The sequence below is a fragment of the Balaenoptera ricei genome, chromosome 21 (genome assembly GCF_028023285.1).
Source record: "Balaenoptera ricei isolate mBalRic1 chromosome 21, mBalRic1.hap2, whole genome shotgun sequence".
Taxonomy (NCBI): Eukaryota; Metazoa; Chordata; class Mammalia; order Artiodactyla; family Balaenopteridae; genus Balaenoptera; species Balaenoptera ricei.
In genome coordinates this window covers 10886884-10899041 of record NC_082659.1, presented here as the reverse complement: position 1 = coordinate 10899041, position 12158 = coordinate 10886884, and the positions used below count along the sequence as shown (strand labels likewise).

The following is a 12158-nucleotide window of genomic DNA, read 5'->3' as shown; positions in this document are numbered from 1 at the left end:
TATGTGAGGTGCCTTTGGAGAGCTCCAGAGCACGGTGGCCAGGGTCCACGATGGCCAAGTCATCATGCCCATCCACACCAAGCTGCAGGACGAGGAGCACGTGACTGAGGCCCTCTGCAGGGCCCAGTCCAAGTGCTCTGGCCTCCAGAAGATCTACGTCTCCACAAAGTGGGGACTTACTAAGTTTAATGCGGATGAATTTGACGACATGGTGGCAGAAAAGCGGCTCATCCCGGATGGCTGTGGGGTAAAATACAGCCCTAGTCGTGGCCCCTGGACACGTGGCGGGCCCTGAGCTCAGGAGGGCCTTGGCACCGTCCCCTCCTTACTCGGGCTCACCAATACATCCTACTTTCCTGCTTTTTTTAAAAAAGAAAAAACCATTAAATCTAAAAATGAACCACCAAAAGTCAACACAATCCCACAACCAGCACCACCACCCACAATCAGTCCAAGCCCTCCACAGACAGGGGAAGGTTTTGGAGAAAACCCCACAAAATCACAAAGGACTCAAAATAAATGCAGTGTATCATTATTCTTACATGCAATCTAACCATGGCCAATGACATGAAAAATCATCGTTGTTATTCAACTATAAGAACACTAGTGACCAACATCTGAAAATCACACCCATTAATAAAAATCATCAACAGTGCATTCATTGATATTCCAGCCTCATCAAACATTTCATCATGATGACATTTTGGCTCCCTGTTGGGAAACTTTGATTTTACAAATCTTAACAGGCTTGTTCCTAGCAATACATCACATCAGACACAATAACTGCTTTCTGATCAGTGACACCCATCTGCCGTAAATCATAGATGAATCATTCGGTATGTACATGCAAACGGAGCTTCCGTATTCTTTATTTGCCTACTTATTCATGTAGGATGTGGGCTATATCATGGGTCCTGTGCTTTTCTAGAAACATGAAAGATCAGAATTATCCTATTTACAGTTATAGCCACAGCATTCATAGGCTATGTATTACCCTGAGGACAAATCCCATTTTGAGGAGCAACAGATATGACTAGCCTCCTCTCAGCAATCCCGTACATCGGTACAAACCTTGTCGAATGGGTCTGAGGCAGCTTCTCGGTAAAAGCAACTCTTTACACAATTCTTCACCCTCCATTTCATTCTCCCATTCATCACTGCAGCACTAGCAGCCGTCCACCTACTATTCCTTCACGAAACAGGACCTAATAACCCCAAAGGAATCCCATCTGACATAGACAAAATTCCATTTCACCCCTACTATACAATTAAAGACATTTTAGGTGCTTTATTACTAGTTCTAGCATTGATGGCATTAGTCTTATTCTCAACCGACTTACTAGGAGACCCCGACAACTACACCCCAGCAAATCCTCTCAATATACCACCTCACATTAAACAAGAACGTACTTCCTATTTGCATACACAATCCTACAATCAATCCCCAATAAACTAGGAGGAATACTAGCCCTAATCTTTTTGATTGTAATCCTAGCATTTATCCCAATGCTCCACACATCCAAGCAATGAAGCATGATATTCTGACCCCTTAGCCAATGTCTGTTCTGAATCCTAGTGGCAGACCTATTAACACTAACATGAATTGGGGGACAACATGTAGAGCATCCTTTTCTTATCACTGGACAACTAGCATCTATTTTATACTTCTTTCTAATCCTAGTACTAATGCCAGTAACCAGTATTGTTGAAAATAATCTCCTGAAATGAAGAGTCTTTGTAGAAGATACATCATCCTGGTCTTATAAACCAGAGAAGGAGAACACACATCTCCCTAAGACTCGAGGAAGTAGCTCCAGCTCCACCATCAGCACCCAAAGCTGAAATTCTACTTACACTATTCCCTGAAACTTTTTGTCATGGGACATTTACAAATTATTGAGTACCATTTCAGTATTAAAATGACCTCATTTTACAATAAACTAGTGTGTACTTCGTGCATATCTGCATCACCACATCAATACATACATAAGTAATACATTTTAGGTATTATAATCATACATTATTTACCCCGTGCTTATAAGCATGTTATTATTGATATTACATAGAACATATACATTGTTAATCGTACACAGCACATTAAGTCAAATCAATTCAGGTCAACATGCATATCATATCCAATAGATCACGAGCTTAATCACCAGGCCGAGTGAGACCATCGACCCACTTGGCAGGTGTCCCTCTTCTCGCTCCGGGCCTGTGATCTGTGCGGGTTTCTACTGATGAACTTTATCAGACATCTGGTTCTTATTTCAGGATCATCTCACCTAAAATCGTCCATTCTTTCCTCTTAAACAAGACATCTTGATGGACTAATGACTAATCAGCCCATGCTCACACATAACTGTGGTGTCATGCATTTGGTATTTTTTAACTTTTAAGGGATGCTTGGACTCAGCTATGGCCATCTGAGGCCTTAACTCAAATAAATTGTAACTGGACTTTAATTGAACATCATTTACCATCATCATCAACCATAAGTTCAGTCAATGGTTACAGGACATAAGATTACACGCACGTGTGCAAGTACAGAGTTTAACCACCTACCCAAAATTAAACAGACAAGAAAATAACCCAATCGCACTGTTGACTTCTAAAAAAATGCACAACATGAGAGTTGCGAGTTAAGTTTTATTTGGGGCAAAATGAGGACTGCAGCCCGGGAGACAGCATGCCAGACAGCTCTGAGAAACTGCCCCAAAGAGGCAGGGGGAAGGTCAGTATAGATGTGATTCTGGTGCAGGGGGAATATATGCAATCAAGCACATATTTTTTACTGAAGGTTTCTGCTAGTCTTGAGCAGGTTACTGCTAATCACGAAGAGCAGACGTCGCCGTGAAGGATTTTAGTGCTTTTCTAGATATAAAGAGATACAAGAATTGGGCTCATAAAATGGGCTCCTGAAAATACTATCTGAAGACCTGTTCTGCCAGTTTTCCCAGCACAGGGAGCCTGGTTTCAGCTCTCCACCTGGAACTCCTTTCAGGGGTGCTGAAAGCGAGCAGCTGCTGCAGCACGGGATTTCCTCCTTGTAGAGGGCGATGGCCAGGGCCAACCTGTCGTTAACAGTACCAATAAACTACTTAGATACTCACCACTTGTATAAACAGACATCTCCCTAGATCTATCGACCATTTTTATCAAAATCTTAATACTAAATCTGACATAAGCTGCATAAAATAATCATGTAAATATTAATCCATCACCTACGTCAACTTGTTAATGTAGCTTAAACCCTAAAGCAAGGCACTGAAAATGCCTAAATGAGTTCATTAACTCCATAAACACACAGGTTTGGTCCCAGCCGTTCTACTAGTTTTTAATAAAATTACACATGCAAGCATCCACGCCCCAGTGAGAATGCCCTCTCGATCACTGAGACTGAAAGAGGCAGGCATCAAGCACGCCGCACCAGCAGCTCACAACACCTTGCTCAACCACACCCACAGGAAACAGCAATGATAAAAATTAAGCTATAAATGAAAGTTCGACTAAGTTATATTAACTAGGGTTGGTAAATTTCATGCTAGCCACCAGGGTCATACGATTAACTCTAATTAATAGAAATACGGCATAAAGCGTGTTAAAGAGTAATGCAAGATAAAGTTAAGTTTTAATTAAGCCATAACTAAAATGAAAGTAGACGATGAAAATGACTTTAGTATTTCCTGATTACACAGCAGCTAAGACCCAAACTGGGATTAGATACCCCACTATGCTTAGCCCTAAACCCAAATAATTACAAGAACAAAATTATTCGCCAAAGTACTACTGGCAGCAGCTTAAACTCGAAGGACTTGGTGCTGCTTCACACCCCTCTAGAGGAGCCTCTTCTATAATCGGTGAACCCCGATAAACCTCACCAGCCCTTGCTAGTTCAGTCTATATACTGCCATCTTCAGCGAACCCTAAAAAGGCATACAAGTAAGCATAACTATTATACATAAAAACGTTAGGTCAAGTTGTAACCTACAGGGTGGGAAGAAATGGGCTACGTTTTCTATATCTAGAACATATTTTCGCCACACGAAACTTTTTATGAAATCTAAAAACCAAAGGAGCATTTAGTAGTAAATTAAGAATAGAGTGCCTAGTTGAATAAGGCCGTGAAGCACGCACACACCGCCCGTCATCCTACTCAAGTGTAATGATGATTTCCTATAATCTATTAGCAAATACTAATCATATGCAAGGAGACAGGTCATAAGGTAAGCATGCTGGAAAGTGTGCTTGGATAAATCAAAGCATAGCTTAAATGAAGCACCTACTCTCCACCCAGGAGATTTCATATCCCATGAATGCCTTGAACTAAAGCTAGCCCAACAACACCCCTCCCGTTATATTAGCATAAGCGGATTAAGCATTCACTCAACATTTAAAGTATAGGAGATAGAATTTAAATTACCCTCTGGCGCTATAGAGGAAGCACCGTAAGGGAATGATGAAATATTAAAAGTAATAAAAAGCAAAGTTTACCCCTTGTACCTTTTGCATAATGATTTAACTAGCAAAAATTTAACAAAGAGAACTTAAATAACCCAAAACCAAACAAGCTACTTATGAACAGTTTATTAGAACAAACTCATCTATGTGGCAAAATAGTGAGAAGATTCGTAAGTAGAGATAACAAGCCTAACGAGCCTGGTGACAGCTGGTTGTCCAGAAAAAGAATTTCAATTCAACCTTAAAAAGTACTAAAAACCGTTTTAAGTTTTAATGTATTTTTAAATGTCAGTCTAAAAAGGTACAGCTTTTTAAAAATGGATATGACCATAACTAGAGAGTAAAAAACAAACACCACCACAGCTGGCATAAAAGCAGCCACCAATTAAGAAGGCACTCAAGCTCAACAATAAATATATCCCAATACCAACAATAAACAAATCAACTCCTAGTCTTACTACTGGACCAATCTATTAAGTTATAGAAGCAATACTGTTAATATGAGTAACAAGAAATATTTCTCCTTGCATAAGTTTACATCAGTAACTAATAATATGCTGATAATTAACAGTAAATAAATACAACTCAACACTAAATTATTTATTAAATGCACTGTTAATATAACACAGGCGTGCACCCAAGGAAAGATTAAAAAAAGGAAAAGGAACTCGGCAAACACAAACCCCGCCTGTTTACCAAAAACATCACTTCCAGCATAACTAGTATTAGAGGCACTGCCTGCCCAGTGACAACTGTTAAACGGCCACGGTATCCTGACCGTGCAAAGTAGCATAATCACTTGTTCTCTAAATAAGGACTTGTATGAATGGCCACACGAGGGTTTTACTGTCTCTTACTTTTAATCAGTGAAATTGACCTTCCCATAAAAAGGCAGGAATAACAAAATAAGACCCTATGGAGCTTTAATTAGTTAATCCAAAAATATATAATTAAACCACCAAGGGATAATAAAATTTCACATGAGTCAACAATTTTGGTTGGGGTGACCTCGGAGAATAAAAAAGCTTCCAAGTGATTAAAATCTAGACTTACTAGTCAAAACATAGTATCCCTTATTGATCCAAAAACTGATCAACAGAACAAGTTATCCTAGGAATAACAGCACAATCCTATCCTAGAGTTCATATCGACAGCTGGGTTTACGACCTCGATCAGGTGGTTCTGAAGAACCCAGGGGCAGGACAGGAATAAAGACGCAGACGTAGAGAGTGGACGTGAGGACACGGGGAGGGGGAAGGGGAAGTGAGAGAGTGGCATGGACATATATACACTACCAAATGTAAAGTAGATAGCTAGTGGGAAGCAGCCGCATAGCACAGGGAGATCAGCTTGGTGCTTTGTGACCACCTAGAGGGGTGGGATAGGGAGGGTGGGAGGGAGACACAAGAGGGAGGGGATATGGGGATATATGTGTATGTATAGCTGATTCACTTTGTTATACAGCAGAAACTAACACACCATTGTAAAGCAATTATACTCCAATAAAGATGTTAAAAAAAAAAAGTTCTACGTGATCTGAATTCAGAGCGGAGTAATCCAGGTCAGTTTCTATTATATATTTCTCCCAGTATGAAAGTACAAGAGAAATAAGACCCACTTCACATAAGCACCTTCAAATAATTAATGATACAATCTTAACTTAATCAACAAATACAAAACAGCCACCCTAAGTATCTTTTCCAAAAATCACGTATAGTCTACTTTAATAATGCACCAAAGCTCAGCAAGTAGTATCTTAAAGGTTAGTGAAATGTGGAATCTGAAATTATAACAATGAACTTTTTGTATTTGGTTACATTAAAATCCATTGGTCTGTATTGCACTTTGAATGTACCTTTTACCCATGCATGATTTTGTAGTTTTATGCCTTCGTCCTTGGTTGTTTGGAAAATATTGGTTTAGTGAATTAGGCAGATCTACTACATATTGACACATTTGAATATACAATATCAAAAAATATAACATTTGTTAACACCACCACCAATCTCATCTGAAAAATCTCTAAACTTTGGGAAATTGTCAATCTCACTGTGGCAGATATGTTTCAAAAATTCTAATATTTGCTTAAAAGCTCAAGTTTTATCATTGGCAACAAATATGTCTTTCTCAAAATGACAGACTCACTTGTGTTATTTTCAAGAAAATACCTGCCAAAAGCCAATTCTGAATAACTACAGTTTATCTGTTAGTCTTATTTCCAAATGGTGTTCCATGAGAAAAGCAGATATTCAGCCTGCAGTTGAAACAATCCCGTCGATGCTTTTCTTGGAAATAACCATCATGCTTTGGTATATCGCAGAAGTATGCTTTATGCATACTCCCATTTCATTACATGGAATATTAAAAAGACATGGACGCAAAAAAAAAAAAAATAATAGCCACCCTAGACCAGGGTTTGTTAAGGTGGCAGAGCCTGGTAACCGCATAAAACTTAAACCTTTATGACCAGAGGTTCAAATCCTCTCCCTAGCAAAATGTTTACAATCAACAACTTAATGCTTGTTATCCCTATTCTTTTAGCCGTAGCACACCTAACACCAACTGAACGAAAAATTTTCGGTTATATGCAACTCCGAAAAGGGCCAAATATCGTGGGACCATACGGCCTATTACAACCCATTGCTGATGCAGTCAAATTATTCATCACAGAACGGCTACAACCAGCTACATCCTCCATCTCCATATTCATCATCGCCCCAATCCTAGCCCTAACCGTATGAGTCCCCCTACCCATACCCTACCCCTTCATTAATAAAAACCTGGGAGTATTATTTATACTAGCTATATCCAGCCTAGCTGTATACTCTATTTTATTATGCCGATGGGCTTCCAACTCAAAATACACACTAATTGGAGCCCTATGAGCAGTGGCACAATTTTATATGAAGTAACGCCAGCAATTATTCTTTTATTGGTTCTCCGAATAAATGGATCTTTCACTCTTTCAACCCTCATCACAACACAAGAACAATTATGATTAATTTTCCCATCATAACCCACTGGCTATAATATTTCTTTCCATTCTAGCAGAAACAAATTGAGACCCCTTTGACCTGACAGAAGGAGAAACTGATCTTGCATGAGGTTTCAACGTAGAATATGCAGCAGGCCCATTCACCATATTTTTCCTAGCAGAATATGCCAACATTATGATGATAAATATCTTCACGACAATCTTACTCCTAGGAGCATTCCACAACCTATACATACCAGAACTCTATACAACCAATTTTATCATCAAAACACTACTACTGGGCTTCCCTGGTGGCACAGTGGTTAAGAATTCTCCTGCCAATGCAGGGGACACGGGTTCGAGCCCTGGTCCGGGAAGATCCCACATGCCGCGGAGCAACTAAGCCCGTGAGCCACAACTACTGAGCCTGCACTCTAGAGCCAGTGAGCCACAACTACTGAGCCCATGTGCCACGACTACGAAGCCTGCACTCTAGAGCCCACGCTCCGCAACAAGAGAAGCCACCGTGATGAGAAGCCCATGCATCGCAATGAGGAGTAGCCCCTGCTCGCCGCAACTAGAGAGCCCATGCACAGCAACAAAGACCCAATGCAGCCAAAGATAAATAAAATAAAAATAAATTAAAAAAAAAACACTACTATTAACAGTCTCCTTCCTATGAATTCGAGTATTCTATCCTCGACTCTGATATGATTAACACATTTACTCTGAAAAAATTTCCTACCACTAACGCTAGCCCTATGCATATGACACGTCTCATCACCTATTATATCAAGCATCCCTCCACAAACATAAGAAATATGTCTGACAAAAGACTTTGATAGAGTAACTAACAGAGGTTTAAATCCTCTTATTTTAAGGATCACAGAAACTGAACCTACCCTTCAGAGTTCAGAATTCTTCATGCTTCCATATTACGGCATATTCTATAATAAGGTCAGCTAAATAAGCTCTTGGGCCTCAAAAATGTTGGTTTATACCTTTCCTGCACTAATAAATCCCATCATCTTTATTATCATCTTAACAACCATTATCTCAGGAACTGAACTGTAATTGTAATAACCAGCTCCCACTGATTATTAATCTGAATCAGCTTCGAAATAAATATACTAGCCATTATTCCCATTATAATAAAAAAATTTAACCCATGAGCTATAGAAGCATCCACTAAATATTTTCTAACACAAGCTGCCACATCAATACTACTTATAATAGCAGTTATTGTTAACTTGCACTCCGGCCAATGAACCATCACAAAAATATTCAATCCAACAGCAGCAACAATAGCCCTAACCATAAATCCAGGCCTATCCCCATTCCACCTCTCAGTGCATCCCGTTAATAGCAGGCTCAATGTGATTAACATGACAAAAACTTGCACCCCCGTCAGTACTATATCAAATCTCACCATCTGTCAACCTAAACCTAGTATTATCTATATCTCTGTTATCCATCTTAATTGGGGGTTGAGATGGATTAAACCAAACCTCATTCAACATGCACGTAGTGGAGGGTATTTTGCAACCACATGGATATAACGGAGAGTACTTTGCTAAATGAAATAAGTTAGAGAAAAACATACTGTATGAGTATCACTTAAATGCAGAATGTAAAAAATAAAACTCGTGAACAAAAAACACTCAGAGAATGAACTAGTGGCTCCCAGTGAGGAGAGGGAGGAGGAGGGGTAATACTGGGGCATGGGATCAAGAGGTACAAGCTACTACGTATACAGTAAGCTTGAAAAATGTATTATACAACACAGAGAACACAGGCGATGCTTCATAGTAACTGTAAGTGGTGTACAATGTAAAAGTTTGGAATCGCCACACTGTATATCTGAAAGGAACGCTGCTAACTGACTACACCTCAGTGCGGTCACGCAGACGTGACCGCGAGGTGACGCTGCTGACCGACTACACCTCAGTGCGGTCACGCAGACGTGACCGCGAGGCGACGCTGCTGACTACACCTCAGTGCGGTCACACAGACACGACCGCGAGGTGACGCTGCTGACTACACCTCAGTGCGGTCACGCAGACATGACCGCGAGGTGACGATGCTGACCGACTACACCTCAGTGCGGTTATGCAGACGTGACTGCGAGGTGACGCTGCTAACTGACTACACCTCAGTGAGGTTACGCAGACATAACCGTGAGGCTGGGGCAGGGAACCCATCTCCCACACTGTTCAAGGTCACCTGCAGTCCCTGCTGTCCTGGCATTGCCGGGTCTTCTTCCCGTCTCTCCAGACTCTTCTTCCTGGGCGGGGAGGCAGTGCTGGTCTGTCTCAGGCTGTTCCTCTCAGAGATGAGGCGTCAGCCTGGCCTGAGCATCTGCAGGTGACCCTTCTCCAGCGTTAACGTGGCACAGCGGGTAGGTCCGTGCTCCCTGGGCTCCGGCCCCAGCCCCGCTCCTGAGGTGGACGAGGTCTAAGCACGGCCGCATGCGTCTCCCGGCCCTGTATGCCCGCCCAGGAGAAGCGGGTGGGCGGCCTGAGAGCTCCGGCCTTCGCTCTGCCAGCCGCCCGCCCACCCACCGGGCTGTGAGGGGGCGCCTAAGACCCGCCCGGCCCAGCCCAGGCAACCCCCCGACTCACGAGCACAGTGAGCATTATAACTGAAGCCGGCCAGCAAGGGGCCGGGTCTCACGGCGACAGGGACCTGGGGCCAGCCCCGGCCGTGTGAGGAGCCAGAGACAGTCCTCCGCCGGGTCCCTCCTTCCCTGTGACACGGGCTGCTGTAGGGCCCCCTGGGATGACCTGCTCCAGGTCCTGCAGCACCTGCTGCGCGGTACGCATTCAGTAGGCACTAACTGAGTGCGGAGGTGACGGCATCTGTCGCAGCAGTGGCAGAAGTGTCTCTGGAGAACGCTCAGCGGGTGAGGAGCAGTAGTCACCAGCTCTGTGTGTGGTCACCTCGCTGGGGGAGGGGCAGGTGGCGGTGTTCCCAGGCTGGCCTCCCCAATCGCCAGCATCCTTGCCTGCGGAGCAGAACAGGAGGCCTCTGTGCACGTGTCTGCAGAGGACAGGACGCAGCCAGGACCTGCAGGATCCGGGCTTTCCCAACACGGAGCCCCATGGCCCACCCTCCTGCATCCCACCACCCTCCCCGCTCAGCTTCCCCCGGGCCCCGCCCAGCAGGGTCACGGAGCTGCCCGGCCTGGGGGTCATTCCAGGTGTCCACCTCCTGCATCACCCAGTCGCTTTCTGTCAGACTGGGGAGGTTGCTCAGGAAGCTAACAGACCTGCCCCATGGCCCCGAAATCCTGCTTCTGGGTATTTATGGATAGGACACAAAAAGCAAGATCTCAAAGAGGTAAAGGTTTCACTGTGTGTACACGCTACTGGATACACAAGTGTTTACTGTGCACCCGGGGAGTAGCCTGCACCTGTGTGGATACAGGCTGGGATTTGGGGAGGACGGGGCAGGAGCTGGGACCCACCACGGTCAGAGGCAGATCAAGTCGGCCCTGTAAGAGGAGGGTGTCCGGAGGGTCTCGGAGATCAGGGCCCAGGCGGCGGGGAGGGGAATCTGAGCCTCTGCACCGAAGAGAACATCCAGATCTTCTCACCTTCAAGTCCACCTCTCCCACTGCCTCGAGGGCCCCGTCTGCGCCCCATCTAAGGCCTCTTCGCGCTGGTGCCAGGGGCCGTCCAAGCCTTTCTCAGCAGCCGCCCTCCCCCTGCACCTGACCGTTTCCTCTTCTGCTTTATGACGGTCAGCCCACAAACATGCAGCGACAGCTCCCGACACTGAGAGGTCCCGGGAGTTCACTCCTCCAACCGCCACTGTCCCTCTTCACGGAACACCCGGCAAGGATCTCCCATACACGCGGCCCCCCGTCCCTAGCCGCCCGCGCCCTCTGCCCCACCCCCCCATCAACAGGCCTGGCTCCCTCACCACCTCCCGCCACCCGTCCCCGCCCCATGGGCACCGGTACCGGACCCTGACGGCGTTCACTCGCTCGCTCCCCCTTCACGAGGCTCCTCCTGGGGGTCCTGGACACGACCCCGTCTTGATCCTTCCGTCCTCCCGCTGCTTTCCCCCGTCTCCCAGCCTCTCCTCCATCGTGCCCTCCACAGGCGCCCCCCGGCCCAGCTTTCAGCCACATCTGTTCCCCACAGGCTCCCAGGTTTTACCTCCGCCCCGGCTGCACAGCCAGCTTCCCTCGAACATCTTGTCCGGTGTGTTGGGCAGGCGTCGGGCTCCACTCCACCCCAAACCGGCTTTGATTTTCTCCTCAACAGCCTGTCTTCCTTCAGCTTCATCTTTACTGCCTGTTTATGTCAGAACTCCTGGCATCGTCCTCGATTCCGCCGTTTGATTCCTGAACATCCACTCCATCAGCAGGTCCCGCTGGCTCTGCCTGCAGCATGTACCCGGAAGCCACACCATCACCTCCACCCACGTCTCCCCAGCTTCCCGGCCTCCGCCGTTGCCCCGTTGCTCCCTACAGCCTGGTCCACACGGCAGAGCGACCCTGTTGCTAGAGTGGGCACACAGCCGCCCTCAGCTGAAGGTCCCCCAGCAGCCCTGCTCTCAGGGTCGGAGCTGCAGACCTCACATGCCGGCCAGGCTGCCGGCGCAGTTCCCTGGGGGTGGCCTGGGGCCCCAGAAGTCACAGCTGGGTTCCCATCAGCCCCAGGGCATTATTCCCCCCGCGCTCACGTTCCCCCAGTTACGGGCCAGGGTTCCAGGC

At 45.4% G+C, this 12158-nt stretch overlaps 1 long non-coding RNA gene and 1 pseudogene across 17 annotated transcripts in view; one reads left to right on the top strand and one right to left on the bottom strand.

The window, feature by feature from the left end:
- LOC132356670 (uncharacterized) overlaps positions 1 to 12158 on the bottom strand; it is a 51035-nt gene that overhangs the window by 31817 nt on the left and 7060 nt on the right. For 12 of the 17 annotated variants that reach the window (XR_009499948.1, XR_009499953.1, XR_009499952.1 and 9 more), the window contains 4 exons: positions 11599 to 11825; positions 10902 to 10998; positions 10057 to 10439; positions 9659 to 9918 (listed from right to left, as the gene is read on the bottom strand). This is a non-coding gene — a long non-coding RNA (uncharacterized LOC132356670). The remainder of the gene's footprint in view (positions 1 to 9658; positions 9919 to 10056; positions 10440 to 10901; positions 10999 to 11598; positions 11826 to 12158) is intronic. The other 5 variants (XR_009499959.1, XR_009499962.1, XR_009499956.1 and 2 more) reach the window with 5 other exon arrangements.
- Positions 556 to 1728, top strand: LOC132356713 (cytochrome b-like; annotated as a pseudogene).